The 19,006-nt window shown below is 37.4% G+C and overlaps 1 long non-coding RNA gene, 1 other non-coding gene and 1 pseudogene across 2 annotated transcripts in view; 1 reads left to right on the forward strand and 2 right to left on the reverse strand.

Moving 5' to 3' along the window:
* Nucleotides 1-19,006, reverse strand: part of LOC142870035 (uncharacterized) — a 236,903-nt gene that overhangs the window by 212,166 nt on the left and 5,731 nt on the right. The window lies entirely within an intron of this gene.
* LOC142874915 (U6 spliceosomal RNA) lies at nucleotides 395-501 on the forward strand. Its single transcript, XR_012922494.1, has one exon. It is a non-coding gene; the product is annotated as a U6 spliceosomal RNA (small nuclear RNA).
* On the reverse strand, nucleotides 12,877-14,421 carry LOC105883089 (citrate synthase, mitochondrial pseudogene; annotated as a pseudogene).

Genomic DNA, 19,006 nt, shown 5'->3' on the forward strand with positions numbered 1-19,006 from the left:
TGCACAAGATATGTACAATAATGTTTGTCAAAATATTCACAAACAATGTAAAAGAAAAATAATGTAAATATCCTAAAAATAGGGACTTGGTTAAATGATGTATAGTATATCTATACAATAGAACATTCCTGTAGGAAAACAGCCTATTCCATGGCAAGAGTAACATCATCTTGAAGCGAAACCTCCAACCGTGATGACCAATGTCTGACTCTTGCATACTAAAGTGTTCCATAGCATAGATAGATAACCCCTCATAAAAAAAACAATGCCTCTAGCATATAGATAACTACTCATAAAGATGTTTATCTAACCTTCCTAGTGGTCAAATAGTCTGAGGCATGACCACCTACACATGTTCTACAAAAAAAGTTTGCTATATAAAAGATATTTTCTGGTGCTCCAAATGGCAGCACGTATACTAAAATTGGAATGATACAGAGAAGATTAGCACAGCCCCTGCCCAAGGATGACATGCAAATTTGTGAAATGTTACATATTTTTCTTCCTTTTAATCTATTCATATAAATACATTGTGCGATCACAATAGACCATATGGAATGAGATGATTATTATTATTTTTGGAGCAGAGAAAACAATAAATTACAGAAAGAAAGAGAGAATAGGAAGCAGTTAGTAGGTAGAGGAGAAAAGAAAACCACACAATTTATGATGAGAGGAAGGATTCTAAGGCTGTTTTGAAATTTAGCCAGTGGACTCCCCCACTTTCTGGTTGAGGTGAATGATCTATTGTTTTCCTACTGCTTTCTTTCAGTTGAACAATTATTTTCACCTGGATCATTGCACATTAGCTCCTATGACTGATTAAGGAAGAACTCCAAGACCTGGAAAAGACAAGCCCTGATTCTCATATGGCCAGGCTTAGGGTTCTGGAGCAATGGGATAGAGGAGAGAAATAATCATTACTTAGGGAGGTCACATTTGACATTGCATCTTTATCAAAAATATACCCTGAATGATGTTTGCCAGGGGCTAGGGCACAGAGAAAGTGGGGAATGTTGGTCAAAGAGTATATAAACTCTCAGTTATAAGATGAATAAGGTCTGAGGAGCTAATGTACAGGATAGCAGCAATAATTGATAATACTATATTGTTTACTTGAAATTTGCCAATAGAGTAGATATGAAGTGCCCTCACTCCCCCCACACACACACGTACACACACAAAAAGTAACTATGTGTGGTGACGAATGTGTCAGATAATTTGATTATTGTAATCATTACATAATGCATCTGTAGATGAATCACATTGCACACCTTGAATATATACCATTTGTATTTTTCAATTATATCTCCATAAAGCTGGGATAAAAAAAGATTTGTCCAAGAAAAAAATAATAATAATGAAGGATAGTTTCTGGAGGACAGATGTAGGGATCCACTGTCTCTCAGCTGCCCAAGACATCACTTCTGTTCCTGAATCCCCATTAAATGTTTCTTTCTGAAAAACTAGATTTGTCAGCCTTTTTCATTGGTCTCTCAGCTCCCTCAGCCTTTAGGGGTAGGTTTGCATATACATGCTCAGCAAGGAACAATTACAAAGCCACTACTAAAGTTAGTGTTGATTTTATGGCTAGATGCATGGAATGATATTTATAACATATTTAAGGTTAAAAATAAAACATATTAGAAAGAGTACACATATTGTAATTAAATTAATGTTACTAATTTATATGAGTATATGTGAAAGGGTGTTATGATTATATTTAAGCCACATTTATATAAGCATTTATGTGAGAGGATTTTATATGTGCATGCTTTATATATGAATACTAATTGGATAAAGAGATTGTGAATGAATTTTATCTTCTTTTTAATTCTTTTGATTGGTTTATAAAAGCTTTTAAAAAGAGTACACAGTACTTTCATACTCAGAAAATAATAAAATTTTCCTATAATAAAATAATTCCTCAGTAGGATAAAATGAGTATCATTTTCCAATATTATGCTTAAATGTTGAGAAACCGTATATTGTGCATGACATAAAGCAAACTCAGTCCTCAACTAAACCTTTTGTTTTCTTTATAAAACTTTCAGTTATGGAAACTCATTTAGATATTTATAAAGAAAACTTTATAAATACCCACAGGACCCAAGTAAAATTTTTAGTAAAAGATGTGGTGGTCAGAGTGGCCTAGAGTGGTGGGTACCCACCTGTCGCAAGACGATTCAGAGGTACAGCTTTTCCCATGGAGATACAGCACACAAATAAACATTCACATACTCACAATATATTTGAGTTAGGAAAAAGAACAAGTGGCCTCTTGATTTATAGTACATAGTAGAAACTCAAGAAGTGAAATTGTGATTTTTCTTCCTCTAATGTGATGTGGAATTACTGGAAAGTCTTTATAAAGTAAGATAGTGATTACTACTTTTATATCAGCTAGCCTGGGAGATATATAATAGCATTGTGAAAGAATTAGAAAAATTCTAATTAAGAATTATAAAAATCTCTACAAACACCAATTATGAAAGCCCCCACAGAAATATTTGGGCCTATGTCATTTAAACATATCTATCTTTATAAGTTTGGCTTTTATACATTTTCATTTAATTTTTTTCTTTCATATTAAGTTCTCATGCTATTAAATCATAGGTCCATTTTGTGGTATTTTATTAACCCCCCCAACGTTTCAGCCTTTTCATGTGCTCAGTGTAACAAAAATACATGACAAATAGGTAAGTTGCTTTAGCCACTCAGGAAAAGGTGTTTAGTATGAAGCCAGATTGTGTAATTTCTAACCGTGAATTACATCCGTGAGTCTCTCTCTGCCTACCCATTACACATGCTTTTCTCGCTTTTCTCAAACTCACAGCATTCTGCACATATGATTTTGTAAATGTTTGATTTATTGCTCCTTTCCTTTCTCTAGAGATCAGCTAACTCTTATTTCTGTTGGCTCCTTTAGGTGCCTTGGGACAACTGACATTTGCAAGACTTAACCTGAGCCCCACCAGTTACAAGAGCTTGGAGGCCTCAGCTGTCACTTCTGTTTCCATGGAAACTCAAATCAGATTGCCAAAAATGAGGTTAGTCACTTAGAAATCATATTTTTAAAAAAAGAAAGAAAGAAACTGCCCACCACCAACACATTATTTGAAACAGGGCTTTGTTGAAAGCCGTTTTTTCTTGTTTTTTAAAGATTAAATATCTGTTTCCATGGTAGCAGATTAATAAACTACAAAGATAGAGCTAAATGCTGCAAGTTCCTTCTGACAGCAACTGCATGCTCAGAGCCTGCAGTGCTCATGAAGCCACCCAGGGTGTGGGGCTCTCGACATTTTTTTTAAACAATGATGAAGAATAACTAATTTGTATCTATTCATGTTTCCCATAGAAGAATACATTAATAAATATAGTGACAAGAGGATTTTGATAACAGTAACAATAATAACAACTACTAATTATTATTAACTGTCCACAATGGTACCAAAAATGCACAGGGTGCTTTACATAAATTATCTTTAGTCCTTGGTATTATTCTCCCCATTTTACATGGAAACTGATACTCACTGATCACACAGATATTGACAAGGGATGGCGCTATAATTCAAACCCAGTTCTGGCCTATGTTGGGACCCAGGCTCTTCTCTCATCCTTTTCAAAGTGAAGGATGGAACAAAGAAAGAACAGTTTGTCCCTCCCCTTATCCCAACACAGGCACGTGCACACATAGTCATACGCACACACTGTGCACTTTGGAGACTCAATCCACATGCAGTGAATGAGGGAAGAGGGAGGCAGACTCCTCAAAAGTGTTTAAGAACTGTTCGTTCTTTCTCAGACCTGGTCATAAAAGAAATGTCCAGGTGCTTCTGAAGCCCAAGAAAGGCAGCTGGTTTCCCAGGGCAACGATCTTTCAGTGGAATTCAATGCGACATCATTTTCCTTTTTACACCTCATTCTCTCACCACCAACCACAACCTGGCATATAAACTACAGTATCTTTGAGTATAGGCTTTATAAATTACACAGGTTTGCAGATAAATGGATAACTTCTTTTAAATTATTAATCAACTGATGAAAATTTCAGTCAAGTCAAACAACTGCAACAGAAATTGAGTAAGTGCATTATTTTACCCTGCAATAATATTTTTGTGGTTTACTTGAGAGCGTACATTTCTGCTGCTTACTCAAAGGCAGAGGTAACCACACATTCTTCAGAAAATTAGACAGGGACAACACTGGTCATTTACGTCTTATTCTAAATTAATTCTGTCAGAGTTAAAAATAAACTTCCTAAAGCTCTGAGGACATACTTAGTAGAAATTGGATTCATTTCAACATTAAAACAGCTGTCTTCCACAGTTTTTGTCAGGCAAAATGTAGAGGGAAAACTGATATAACAGATTTTGTCTCTAGGCAAAATGAAATGGATGAATGTAATGTCAATACAGGAAGAAAAGAAGGGGATAATTCCCAGAAGAAAAACTCAGACCTCACTTTTAATTTATGTCAATATTTTTCTATTGAACTAGAAAAAGAAACCATAAAATAGAACATTTCTGGAGGGATGAAGTTGAGGCACCCCTAACAACATAATGACATGCTGTTTAACCCTGAACTACTTGAATTCTTTGGAATAGGGGTAAAGTTATTTCTAATTGAAAGAGCTTGGAATACATGGCATTGGCTGGCCATGCTGGCTCACACCTGTAATCCTAGCACTCTGGGAGGCTGAGGCAGGAGGATCACTTGAGCTCAGGAGTTCAAGACTAGCTGAGCAAGAGTGAAACCCCATCTCTACTAAATATAGAAAAAATTAGCTGGTCATGGTGGCAAGTGCCTGTAGTTCCAGCTACTCAGGAGGCTGAGGAAAGGAGGGTCATTTGAGGAGGAGTTTGAGGTTGCTGTGAGCTAGGTTGATGCCACTGCACTCTAGCCCAAGCAACAGAGTGAGACTCTGTCTCAAAAAAAAAAAAAAAAAAAAAAGAAAAGAAAAGAATACATGACATAAAGGCTTAAGTGACATTTAATTCAAAAATACAATTGCTGTGTTTTCTAAAATTACAAGTATTTCTCCAAAGACTAAACACTCTAAAAACCAATACAAAACATATTTCCTCAAGGAAAGAAATGATTTCCCATAAAAATACAAGTTGCCATTTGTAACTCATTACTTCTAACTGTCCCGTCTGCTCCTTCAATTTTCAGATCTTTAGAAATCTTAGTTAGAATTTCCAACCCTCTGTACTCAGCCGTAATGTTAATCACCACAGTAATCCAAATAAAGCTACAATAAGCCAAAAATCAGCGGTAATCAAGAAAAATGTATTCCAAACAGACAAGCAAAAAATTTTTTTCAAAAATTATACTTAATTATACTTGAAAAGTTATAAATTAGAACCAAAACCTCAAAATAAAACCAGCCTATACCAAAAATGGAAGATAAAAATATCCTAAACTATGGTTCTGTTTAGTTATTTAACCACAAATTTCAACTACATGGGAAAACAATCATTAAACAGGGAATCTTATACTTAGAGCAAATTTCATCTAACAAAAGTATCAAAAATTCTCTCAGATATAGTTTCTCCCTCTTCTATTCTTCTTCTGTCTGTGATAGGCAGAATGGCCCCCCAATGATGCTCATGACTAATCCTGGAATTTATGAATATGTTAACATTACATTGCAAAAGGGACTTTGCAGATGTAATTAAGGTTATAGACGTTAAATAGGGGAGATTATCTCTGATTATCCAGGCAGGTCCAATCTAATACTCATGAGCCCTTAAAAGCAGAGAATGTTCTCCAGCTAGAATAAAAAGAGAAAGACAAAGGAGATTCTAAGCATGAGAAAAATTCAACACACCTTTCCTGACTCTGAGATGTAGAAACTGTATGCATGGACCAGAGAGGGGCCTATTGCAGGTAAGGGCAACTCTCAGCTGACAGCAAGAAAAAAAGAACCTTAGTATTTCAGTGACAAGAAACTGAATTCTGGCCGGGCGCTGTGGCTCACGCCTGTAATCCTAGCTCTTGGGAGGCCGAGGCGGGCGGATTGCTCAAGGTCAGGAGTTCAAAACCAGCCTGAGCAAGAGCGAGACCCCGTCTCTACTATAAATAGAAAGAAATTAATTGGCCAACTGATATATATATAAAAAAATTAGCCGGGCATGGTGGCGCATGCCTGTAGTCCCAGCTACCCGGGAGGCTGAGGCAGAAGGATCACTGGAGCCCAGGAGTTTGAGGTTGCTGTGAGCTAGGCTGACGCCACGGCACTCACTCTAGCCTGGGCAACAAAGCAAGACTCTGTCTCAAAAAAAAAAAAAAAAAAAAAAAAAAAAAAAAAAAAAAAAAAAAAAAAAAGAAACTGAATTCTATCAACAGCATGAATGGGCCTGGCAGGACCTGGATTCTCAGAACCTTCCATTAAGAGTCCAGAGGTGTCAGCATCTTTTTTCAACATAGTGACACCCAGAGCAGAGGACCCAGACAAACCACCTAGAACTTCTGATCTATAGAACTGTAAGATAATAAATGGGGGTTGATGTAAGCCACTAAGTTTGTGGCAATTTGTTCTGCCTACAAAACAAATGCATCCCCCTGACAAAAACCTATTCTCTCTTCATTATTACTTCCCATTTATCTTTTTAAGGAATTTAAAAATGGCAACAATGCCTTAAAATATAATCCCAAAGCATGTTATTTCTGCATTGAACAGAGTACTCAATATTTATTCTTGAAAAGCATTCCTTGCTGTTTCCAGTAGAGCCAAAATAGCAAAGTGTGAAAAACTAAGGGGTGTTGGGGGAAGGTCAGAAATTCCTGATCCCCTTAAGATTTAGTTTCCTTATTGATAAACTGGAAAGAATGCTCTTTTTCTGACAATGCTGTAATGAGGAATGAATGGTTCTGTAAATGTAAAACCACGTAGAAAATGCAGAATCCATCTTTGTCCCCTCTGCCATGGCCTCCTTTGCAGGTTTGTGGAGGTTGCAATCACAAGTTCAAGAAACACCGTTTCCACCACGGGGTGGATAGGTGGCTGCACAAAGCAACAAAGGTTTATAATAACAAAGCTTATGTGCCTGGAAAGCATATCTGAGAACCATCCCATGGAAGTCAGGACTGATGTCACACAACCACAATGACTCAGATGAAAGAAGAGAGTGTTATTATTTTAGGTTTATGCTGACTTGCATATAACCTGAATGACAAAAGTAAAATTTGAGACGATCTTTATAAATTAAAAAAAAAGAATATGCTCTCCCCACCCAAAAAAAAAAAAAAAAAACCCAGACAGTAAAAAACAAGGAATAACTGTGAAGAATGCTGATGGGATTTTAATAGGTATTGCATTGAATCTATAGATCAGTTTGGGTAGTATAGACATTTTAATGACGTTGAATCTGCCGATCCACAAGCATGGAATGGATTTCCATCTGGTTACATTCTCTGCTATTTCCTTCCTTAGTGTTTCATAGTTCTCCCTGTAGAGGTCTTTTACCTCCTTGGTTAAGTATATTCCTAGGTACTTTAATTTCTTTGTTGCTATTGTGAAGGGAATTGAGTCTTTGATTTGGTTCTCAATTTGATTGTTGTTGGCGTATATGAATGCCTCTGATTTCTGTGTATTGATTTTGTATCCTGAGACTTTACTAAATTCATTTATCAGTTCCAGGAGTTTCTTGGTTGAATCTTTGGGGTTTTCTAAATATAATATCATATCATCAGCAAACAGTGAAAGTTTGATCTCTTCTGCCCCTATTTGGATACCTTTAATTCCACTTTCCTGTCTGATTGCTGTAGCCAGGACTTCCAGCACTATGTTGAATAGAAGTGGAGATAGTGGGCAGCCTTGTCTGGTTCCAGTTCTAATTGGGAATGCTTTCAATTTTTCCCCATTCAGTATGATGTTGGCTATGGGTCTGTCATATATGGCTTGTATCATTTTTAGGTATGTTCCTTCTATGCCTATTTTATTAAGTGTTCATATCATGAAAGGGTGTTGAATTTTGTCAAAAGCTTTTTCTGCATCTATTGAAAGAATCATGTGGTCTTTGTTTTTGCTTCTGTTTATGTGGTGAATTGCACTTATAGATTTATGTATGTTGAACCATCCCTGCATCACAACCACTTGGTTGTGACGGATTATGTTTTTGATAAGCGTCTGGATTCGGTTAGCTAAGGTTCTGTTGAAAATTTTTGCATCTATTGATTAGGAATATTGGTCTGTAGTTTTCTTTTTTTGTTGCATCCTTTCCTGGTTTTGGTATCAGAGTAATATTTGCTTCATAAAAGGTGTCGGGGAGGTTTCCTTTCTTCTCGATGTTGTGGAATAATTTCTGCAAGATAGATACTAGTTCTTCTTTGTAAGTGTGGTAAAATTTGGGTGTGAAACCATCTGGACCGGGACTTTTCATTTTAGGGAGATTTTTAATTGCTGTTTCTATTTCAGCTGTTGAGATTGGTCTGTTCAGGAAATCTATTTCTTCCTGGTTGAGCCTAGGTGGCTGTGTGTTTCTAGAAATTTGTCCATTTCCTCCACATTTTCCCGTTTGTGTGCATAAAGATTTTTGTAGTATTCATAAATTATATCTTGTATCTCTTTGGGATCAGTTGTGATATCTCCTTTTTTTTCCTGATGGAGCTTATTAGAGATTTCTCTTTTCTGCTTTTCATTAGCTTAGCCAATGGTGTGTCAATTTTGTTTATTTTTTCAAAGAACCAACTTTTTGTTTTATTAATCTCCTGAATAGCTTCCCTGTTTTCAATTTCGTTTAGTTCTGATTTGATCTTGTTGCACCATCTGGGGGATGGTCACGCTGGAAACTCAGACTTGTAGGGGGAGGGGGAAAGGGCATTTATTGAAACCTTAAAATTTGTACCCCCATAATATGCCAAAATAAAATAAATAAATAAACAAACAAATTAAATAAATAAATAAATAAAAGGAATAATTAGGACCAAGGGCATAGTAGTGAAAGCTTAACAAGTGTAGATAATCTGCCCAATGCTAATGCAGAAAATTATAATGTAGAGTATACATGAATAATTTTGTAGATAAAGTGATATTAGGAAATAATAATTAGCAAGCATGTTTTTGATCCTGGTGAATTGATTATTAGATGAATTGATTTATGGGAAAATTGATTCTCAGAGGTTTGGCCAGCTCTTCATTGGTATGTGAAAGGTACTCAATAAATATTTGTTGAATGAATGGTGAGTGCAAGTACTATGTTTGGCCTTAAATTTAGCTCTATGATTCCTGGAATGATACATTATGATGATTAAAATTAAAAAGATCAATTACATACCCACCCCTTTTTCATATATCCAATTAAACATATAGAGATTTAGGAAGCAATAATCAAATTATATCATTTAATTCATCAGTTTTATAGTTTTGTCAAGTTAACAAAGTTTATCTGTCATAGAAACTTTAGCTAATAAAACAGCATGTCTCTGTGAAAATGCAACTCATTTTACTACATTTGATGATTCAAAATTATTTAAAAATCTGTACTGCACTTTCATAAATAGTCAAAATATTTGTTGAGTTTATTGGTTAGGGTTCTGATAAGGACCGTAGACTTTGAGGGGTGTTGTGCCCCTTATGTTTATTAACGATTGACCATAATTCAATATAATAATCACAGATTCTTAGATATTGGAGCAAGAGGATACAGGGGTCGTGTGAGTGTAGACAGAGAAGGCCTTGTTTTGCGAAAAATGATACTTAAAATGACACCAGCCCTTGAAGGATAGAGTTTCCCAGTAAATAGTGCAGAAGGAGCTCTTCTGCCAGAATACCAGATAAGGAACTTTGAATTTAAGACCTTGAGGTCAGTAAAAATAGAGTGGGTTTGAGAAACTGAAAAATGGCCTGTGTGCCAAGAATGTGGTATATGAGGGAGAAAAATAGCATGATATGATATCAAAAAAACAGGCAGGAATCATCCATTGCAAGGCTTTGTAAAACATTTTAAAGCAGTTAGATATTTTTCCTAGGTAAAATGAAAAACCTAGGTTTGGAGTATATATATATTTCTTCTAAATTTTTCTTTAGTTTATACTTCTATTTTAATAGTGTTATTGTTTCCCTTTTTTAGAATTGGATATAAATTTTTAAGAATAATAACATCTACAGTTTATTAAAATATACTGCATGTTAACTAACAACATAAAGATGTCAGTGGTCTTTCCAAACATGACTTCACATGGCTGTCTTAAACAATGAACAGATTTTCTATATCTATATTAAGAGGATATTTTGACTGCCTCAGCAGTATATATTGTCTCTTTTCCATGAAATCATTTGATATTTGGCAATCCCTATTCTCCTGACGTAATTCATCTTCCACATTTATTGACTCATTAATGAGCCTTTCATTCGTGATTAAGGATGTTTGCTTTTTTTAAGGAATTGCCTCTTTTAATGTAACTTTTACCCAAATAATTTTCAAATGACTGCCATATAATATAAAATAACCCATATTTTAAGACTTCAAAACCAATCTTCATAAAGATCGTTTTTATCAAAATATATTTTTCTTTAACTTATTCCTTTCCTTTTCCAGTATATGGCCCAAGTTAGAAAACATTGATATATTTATATGAATAAATTACATTTAAACTATTAATAAAAATTCTAAAAACCAGAGAGGCATTCAATATCCAACATTCTTTTTTTTTTTTTTTTTTTCAGTGTGTATTTGACTTTATTGTATTGTTTCTTGGGGGAATAATGTAGATAAAGCAGAATAGATGAACGTCGTGGCTTCCTTCCCTGGAGGAGTGAAGGTGTAAGAAGGCCTCTTGGACATAGTGTCCCTGCTAACTATAGTATCAAATTCTACAAGCCAGGACCTCGTACCCACCCCCTTGCCTATTTATAGACTTTTTCAGAAGGTCAGTTGCAGCAGGAGTCTTAGGCGAGAATCATCTGGTCTCAGATCTCCCATATATCTGATGCCCTCAGGACCACCTCTTGTTATTTTTGGGACCTCCTTAAGGGAAGCTGCAAAGAGTAGGCACTCCAAGAAGTACCAGAGCCTTCTAGTGGCTCAGCTCCTGAGCTAGCAATTGTAGCCCATTTTTCCTTCGTATAGTTTGTTCCTTTCACTCAGTGGACTAGACCAATTCTTGGATTATTCACATAAGCACTTGTGGTCTCAGCTGTAGTCCTTGAGTGCTCTACCCTACAACAAAATTAAGAAGGTTAGGGGATAAAGTTCAAGGATTTCCTAGCCTTGAGGAAGGACAGAAATCTCTTTTGGGAATCTCTCAGGAACCTTTCCTCTGATTAGGGTAAAAGAAGGCCAAACCTCTCTAAAAGATAAAGGGATGCAGAGGATAACTTATAACCTGCTACGTTCAGGATCTTACTAGCCAGATTCCTTACCTCGTAATAAAGATTCCTCCAGTTCTTATTTAATAGCAGACTCAAGCATTGTTAATAAAAACATTTATTTTGCATTTTATACAGAATAACCCGAAGTCTGCATAATGACCTGACAGTTATCCAAGGGTTTACAATGTGTCCATCTCAACAGTGTGGTTCTGGGGGTTAGGAATCCACACAAACACAGGCAGGAGTTTTGAGGGAAAAAAGGGGCACAGTAGGAGTGTATCAACCCTTTCTCAAAGAAAAGGCAGTGGAGCATTCTGAGTCGCTGAAAACCTGTGCAAATGGGGCTTCTAAAACACTGTACTGTGAGCTCTTGGGGAAGGGGCAGGAAAAGGATGTTGATAAATAAGGGGGCATTTTTTTGAGGCAGGGGATGAAGAGGGAAGCTTACTATTTTTAATGCCCTCACTCCCCAGAACTGATATTCAAAGGAGTCCACATCTAATCTTGAATGATTTCCCTATTCAAAAAGAGGTGCTAGTAACCCTGGAACCAGACTCTGAAGATATGCTGGTCATTCCTAAGTCCTTGTCCCACAGTATATTAAAGGGGGGCTGGAGGGTGGGTCAGAAGGTAGTGGCTTATATTCTGTGGAAGTAAAAAACTTAGTTCACATTAAGCACTGATAAAACCCAATGACTGGGAAAGACCATGGATCAGACAGATCTGTTGAAAGAGGTCTCTAATAGGGACCAAGAGGGAAAGGTCCAGAACATCCTCATCTTGAGGTGCAGCAGGTATAGAAAGTCTGGAAGGAGGTTAATTTTAAAGTAATAGGAAACTTAACAAATGAGTGATAGCATGGGAAAAAATAATAATAATAAAAAAAAAATAATGGGAAACAAAACACTCCCAGACCTTAATTTTAACGAGATAATTTTAAAACGTGAAAATCAAACACTGGGTGCCAGTCACAACAAATGCCATGCTTTTATGGTCACCTGGTAACATAAAAAAATTGCCAAAGCATGTCCAGCTAACCAACAGGTTCTTCTAGGAGATGTTTGTGTGCATGGGTAGGGCCAAAGAGCTTGGTACAGCTGACAATCCAACATGATTCCTATGTAAACAAAAGGGGCAGAATCCTGGTTTGCTGGCTAATTGAGGGCTTAGCAGAGTAGAAGCAAAATCTCTGAAGTGACTGAAGATTCTCTGCAACCAGCTTTGACCCAGAGAAAGAAGAGCCAGATTATCACTCTGGAGATGGCAGGGAACCAAATCTAACCCATACTACATGCATTAGTCCTGGTCATCCTACAGTTGATGGGCAACTCATACCAGGCAGGGGAAGGGACCTGGTTAGGGAAGACGTGGTCACTTTTCATCTTTTAAAGTCATAATTTATATTTTAACCTCAAACATATTATCAGTGCCTCAGATACAATTAATCTTAAGTCTTTAAAGGCCCCCTGAAACAAAGGTATATATATATATGTATATATATATATATATATATATATATATTTTTTTTTTAAGCTTCCTCATTTTCTGATAAGTCAGTTTCCTCCCAGTCTCCACTTTTACCCTGACTTAGAATCCACAAACTTCATCAGACCATCAGTGCTCATGGACTTGAGCCTCTCTAGAGGGAAGCCTAGGGCTCGGCTCCAGATGAGCTGTGCCAATACACCAAGTGCCTGTGACACCCCGAACAGGACTGTGTAGTAATACATCTCTGTGATGCCATAGTACTGGAGCAGCACCCCACTGTGAGCATCTACATTGGGCCAAGGGTTCTTGGCCTTGCCCTGTTCCAAGAGGATATTGGGCACAATCTTGTATAGTTGAGCAACCAGCTTAAACATGGGGTCATTAGGCAGATGTTTCAGAGCAAACTCTCGCTGACAGGTGTATCGTGGATCAGTCTTCCTTAGTACTGCATGACCATAGCCTGGAACAACCCGTCCTGAGTTGAGTGTGTTCCAGATGTAGTCTTGTAACTTCTCATCTGATACTTCTTTGCCAACTTCCTTCTGTAGTTGTGTTAGCCAATCAAGCACTTCCTGATTTGCTAGTCCATGTAGAGGCCCTGCCAACCCATTCATGGCTGCTGCAAAGGACAGGTAAGGGTCTGAAAGGGCACTGCCCACCAAGTGGCTGGTATGGGCACTTACATTGCCACGCTCATGGTCACTGTCGATAGTGAGGTACAGGCGCATGAGCTCAGTGAACTGTGCATCCGTATAGCCTAACATGTTGGTGAAATTGTGGGACCAGTCCAGCTTAGAGTCAATGGCCCCAATACTGGTGCCTTCCCAGTAGAGATTCCGGTAGATTTTTGCTGCAACACAAGGTAGCTTTGCGATCAGATCCATACAGTCTTCATAAATCAACTCCCAGTATTTGGTTTGGTTGATACCCTCTGCATATGCCCAGGCAAATTTACTTTCACTGTTGAGGGCTGTAATGGCTGCACTGAGCTGAAACATGGGGTGTAGATTGGTGGGAAAGTTGTCCAGCATGGTGACCACATGGGAAGGCAGAGCTGTCCTCTTTGCCCACTCTTTTGACAGCCAAGATACCTGTTCCTCTGTTGGGATCTGTCCAGTTACCAGCAGCCAAAATAAGCCCTATGGGAGGGGTTCTTCCCCTCCCTTAACCTTGGGCAGCACTTTCTGGCATTCAGGGATACTAATTCCTCGGAAAGAGATGCCCTCATCAGGATCAAGAACTGATGTTTCATATACCAATCCCTTCATGCCTCTCATGCCACCATACATCATGTCCACAGTGATTTGGCCCACCATTGTCTTGCCATGTTGCTGCCTGAAGGTCTTAATTCTGGCCTGCTCTTTAGGTATCAGATCAGCCAATATGTCTTTCAAATTTGTGGAGGAAGCACTGGCATGCCGGGCAGCAAAAACAACACAGGATGCATTCTTAGCTCCCAAGAGCCGGGCAGCCTCAGTGAGTAAAGCCATGGTGGCCGAACTCCAGGATCTGGTGGGGAGGGAAAGAGGGGACAGAGCTAGGCAGGAACGGGAGCCGCCGCGGCTGCACCAAAGGCCACGCCAACCGGCGGACAAGGTTGAAAGGAGGCGGCTTAGGGAGAGGGTAGACAATATCCAACATTCTTGATTCCCTACTAACCAGGTTATTATGAATGTTATTTTGGTTCCTTATATCTGTATTGTTGTTGTTCTTTTGCAAATATTACTTATTTTTCAAAGACTTTAGGAGGATTCAAAGTGGAAATTGGTAGAAAATTATAAGGCTACCAAAACAAGAAATGGAAATAAGAACAAGGAGCATCCATGCCTGGAGGAATCTCCCTCTGGCATAGAGGAGCAAACAGACCATTGTAATTTCTCACTACATACATTAAATCTGAATTTCATCTGAATTTACCCCACATATATTCCCCCAATTTACACATTAACTTGATCTTTCCATGATGAGAAGTTGACAAGAAGGAAAGAGAAGAGTGAGAAGGAGAAGAAGGTAAAAATAAAGAGAAGACTATTATTAATTCCTAAGTATTGCTTTGTCCAGTATGTGTTTTCTGATAGATATTAACCTAACAAGGCAACTTAGTAAGGAGTCTGTGGATTCCTTGGGACACAATTCTTAGAAGACAACTTAAGCTATTAATACTAGATGACTATAAATAATGCCACTGGGCAAGAATGTCTTGGTCTAGGTGGAGTAATATTCTAGAAGCCTCTTCTCCTTAGTTAAGGCATCATTCACTACCTCATTCAGGAAATGGATAGTAGCACCCCACACTGCTACTTTATTACCATAATTGTTGAGGTTTTGCAGAATTCAAGACATGACACTCATTTCTTCCCCTGTCAATTTTGGAACAAATTGGGAAATAAGATGGAGAAAACAGACAAATGGAAACAAAAATACTGGCCTTATTGTTGTAAGCTGATTGGAAAATGTGGACATGGTTCTGTAGTCAAAGGGCTTGCTACCTTCCCTGCCCCAACACTGTCACCACACACACTCACATACATAAACATTATACCTCAGGAAGTCCATCAAAGAAAATTTTGCATCCACAGAAGAGATGCACTTATCAAAGACTAGTCACTTACTCTGGCCCAGGGCAATGAGAGAAAGAAAAGAGAGTAAATTTGCAGGGTCCAATAAAGAAACAGGACACAGATGTCAACCACCAATCAGGAAACTCACTTCTTCTCATGGTTTTGAATGAGTAATGGGTGGGAAGAGGCCAGGAATGTTACTCTAGCATATGTTCCTTTACATTGAAACATGAAGCAAACAGAAAGAAGCCCCCCCACACACATCAGTAAGTTTAGTATCTGAGGCTCAAAGAGTAGAGCCCTATAATTCTACAGATATTAAAATATTAAGAAGCCTTAATGATACAGCCACATTTAGGACATCAAAATTCATAATCTAGACTTAATATCATATTAATGCTTCAAAGTACTCTCCTAGGTGCTATATACAATTGTTTAAAATAGAACACTGCATCTCCAGGATTGAGAAAGAAAGGAGGACAAGACATGTTTGCACTTGTTCTAAACTGCTCACAAAATAATTGATTTATTTTAATAGCTTTTACCTTCTCATAAAAACTTTATACATTATTACTAACAGAAAAAAATATAAAATTTCCTCAAAATGTAATATAACCCAAAATTCACTTGCTAATAAAAACTTAATTCTGCATTCAGACTGAAAAGCCACTAGTTCTGTAAGCTTTTTGTAAATTTGTTTCATATAACATTTTTATGTAGCTAGCTGGTATTTCAAATGGTATTAATAATGCGTTTGTAGCATATTCCTTCTCCTCTATATCTCATCTGTCTCTCTGATTTTCTGTTCTATATATTTATTCTCTCCTTATACCAAAAGCATGAGCTAATAAAATTCAAGATATCAATAGAAGCATTTATGAATTAATTCTATATGACCATAAAATGCTCTGTAGCTATAATTTGTGCAACAAAATGAACTATTTTGTCTTTTTACCCTTAAGAAAGTCACAAATAAATATTTAGAATAAAATGAATATAAAAAGAAAATTATTCAAGACTTCGGTATTTAAGGAAATGTACTTATGCTCTCAGCCCACAAATTTGAAGAATTCAGGAAGCAATGGCTTCATTTAGGCAGGTTGAGCAAAAGAATAAATTAATATTCTTAAAAGGAATAACTTGAGCAGATACCGCAGGTGTCCACATTCCTGGAATATATGATTTTCTTGAAAGTTACAAGAAAATCATTGATGACTCCTAGAAACCCTCTAATTCTGGAGCATAAAGAAAGTCTTTAAAAAACTTCATAAAAAGAAAGTCTTATTCCCAAAGGCCCTTTGATTTCTGTAGTTGAAAGACATTCAATAACACAACCACTGAATTCTGAAATAGCACAAGTTACAAACAAGTGCAGGGGAATCAAGAGTGAGAATAAGGTAAAGATTTCATTTTCTAACTAAGAGAAATGCTCTGCATGGTGAGAAATTTCAAATGAATTCTGCATTTATCCCATTGGTCACCATTGGGTAAACATGTATCAGGTGTCTGCTAGGTGTTTGTCACTGTCTTTGACATTGGGGAAAGGGAAAGAGGAATTTAAAGACAAACAAGGCATGGATTTTTCTTCATCGGGTTTGCACTTCAGTTGGTGTGTAAGACCTGTGTATAAGTATCAATATCATACGAATAGTACTAGATAACCACTACCAATAATGTGTTATGAGTTGTAGCTTTGATTTTTAAATAAGGTTTGAAAATATACTTCTAAGAAAACTGGACTTTGGAGAAGAAAGTGTTTCCCAGATGTGAGCCACACTCTGGAGTGGGAGAGGTTTGGGAGTTGGTCAGGGTTGGGGAGAAGCTTACTGACAACAAAGATTTCAACATGTAAGATGTAGGCTCCAAATATGATCATTGAGGCAAAGAGCTGACGCTAATGACCTAAGACACAGAAAGGCATCCTGGCAGGTATATGGGGAAATCTAAACAATAAAAAGGAATACAAGAGAGGTGACACTAAACAGTGCCAGGAGACAGCAAGCCAGCCTTGGGTCAGTACACATGCCACAGCTAAATAGACCCCAACACATGTATGGGGGTGGGGGTAGAAAAGTACCTAATCTTTCTTCAAGGACAGGGAATAGAAGACCAGTTCCAGTCCTTGAATGCCTGCTTTGTTTTGACCTATACTTGAAGGCCAGATTTCTGTGAACAGCACTTACAACTGGGACCAGAGCTGTCAAGGTGAGTTCTCAGAGAGCTGAAGCACACTGTGCCTACTGGGAGAAGGATTCTGGGACACGGTATAGGTCTAAACTTAAAAGAAGAAGGAATTAGGGGGAATTTTACTGGAAGGGGGAAACAAGGGAAAATAACTTTCTATTTCTTGGAGTTTGGAATCAGGACAACTCCAAACAGAAGCACATCAATGACAGCCATTTTCGTGCAAAAGACGAAGAAACTAGGTGCCAAGAAAATACTATGTGTTGTATATCTGAGTTTTATATGATAAAAAGCCACTCAAAGTACAGAGCGGGGACAATGGACACTTGGAAAAAGACATACTGTTAACACCAAACAAAGCATGAATGACCAGAAACATGGATAAGCCCCTAGATTTTAGTAGCAGAGGAAGCTGACAGGACAAAACTATGGACAGGTCTCTGATAGTTGGCTGGAGTATGGAGGAGGAGGTTCCATTACTTTCCCTCACCCAAGACACACAATTTCCAAAGCTCGAGAGAAAACTCAGGTTCTCAACAAACCTAAGCAAAAGGCAGAATGGCCTCATAATGGAGGAATTTAGCAATGAATGCTGATTAACATTGCCACTGGAATATCTGGAGACTTTTGATAAAATTGCAAAATTCCTGCAATCATTCGAGATAAACATTGTTTTACTATAGACCACTGGTCTGTCCACACATTCTGGAGGGACCTGGATTGAACTGTGTGGTTAAGTGACATCTAATATGTGTGCAGAAACAAGGTAGATACTGATCCTACTATGGTTCTTCCCTTTAAGGAAAGGGATATTGTTGGGGGTACATAATGGGTTCATAAAAATATTTCTGGAATTTGTTGATTGGTTGATTGATTGACCCTGGACCAGGAGAAATACACCAGAGATGGCTTAAGGCAAGACTCTAGTTACAGAAAGTATGTACACTTTGCACTTATTTTTCCTTCTCCTTTCCCCAAATCCCCACCATATATTTCCTGTTGAAAGAAGAGGTACATTTACAAGTAGCAGTAAATACAATTTGAGGTAACATTGTTACTAGATAGGAGGCATTTTGAGCAACACAGGAGATCCCACTGGGCTCATTCAGTTCAGGAAATCTTAGAGCTTGAGGATTTCCTGAGCTAGAGACTCTATTTGCATTTTAAAAAATAAGCTTCTAGGAAGAAAATGAAAATAAAAACACTCTGAAGCTATAATTAAGATTTCTCCCAAAGAGAAGATATCAAAGAGTATGCCAAGAAGATAAAGAATTTTTTTTTTAAGTATGAAAAAGTAAAAGGACAGGATTTCCCTTTGCATGATGGATTTGTAGTTGCTGGAAAAGGACTCACTTGTCTCATTAACAAGTGCACCACACCAGTAGTGTCCTGGTTTAATTCTTCAGCATAAATATTAATACTTCAGCAGTTGGAGGAATAAAACTTCCACAATCAA

Source organism: Microcebus murinus, chromosome 1, assembly GCF_040939455.1.
Source record: "Microcebus murinus isolate Inina chromosome 1, M.murinus_Inina_mat1.0, whole genome shotgun sequence".
Lineage (NCBI taxonomy): Eukaryota > Metazoa > Chordata > Mammalia > Primates > Cheirogaleidae > Microcebus > Microcebus murinus.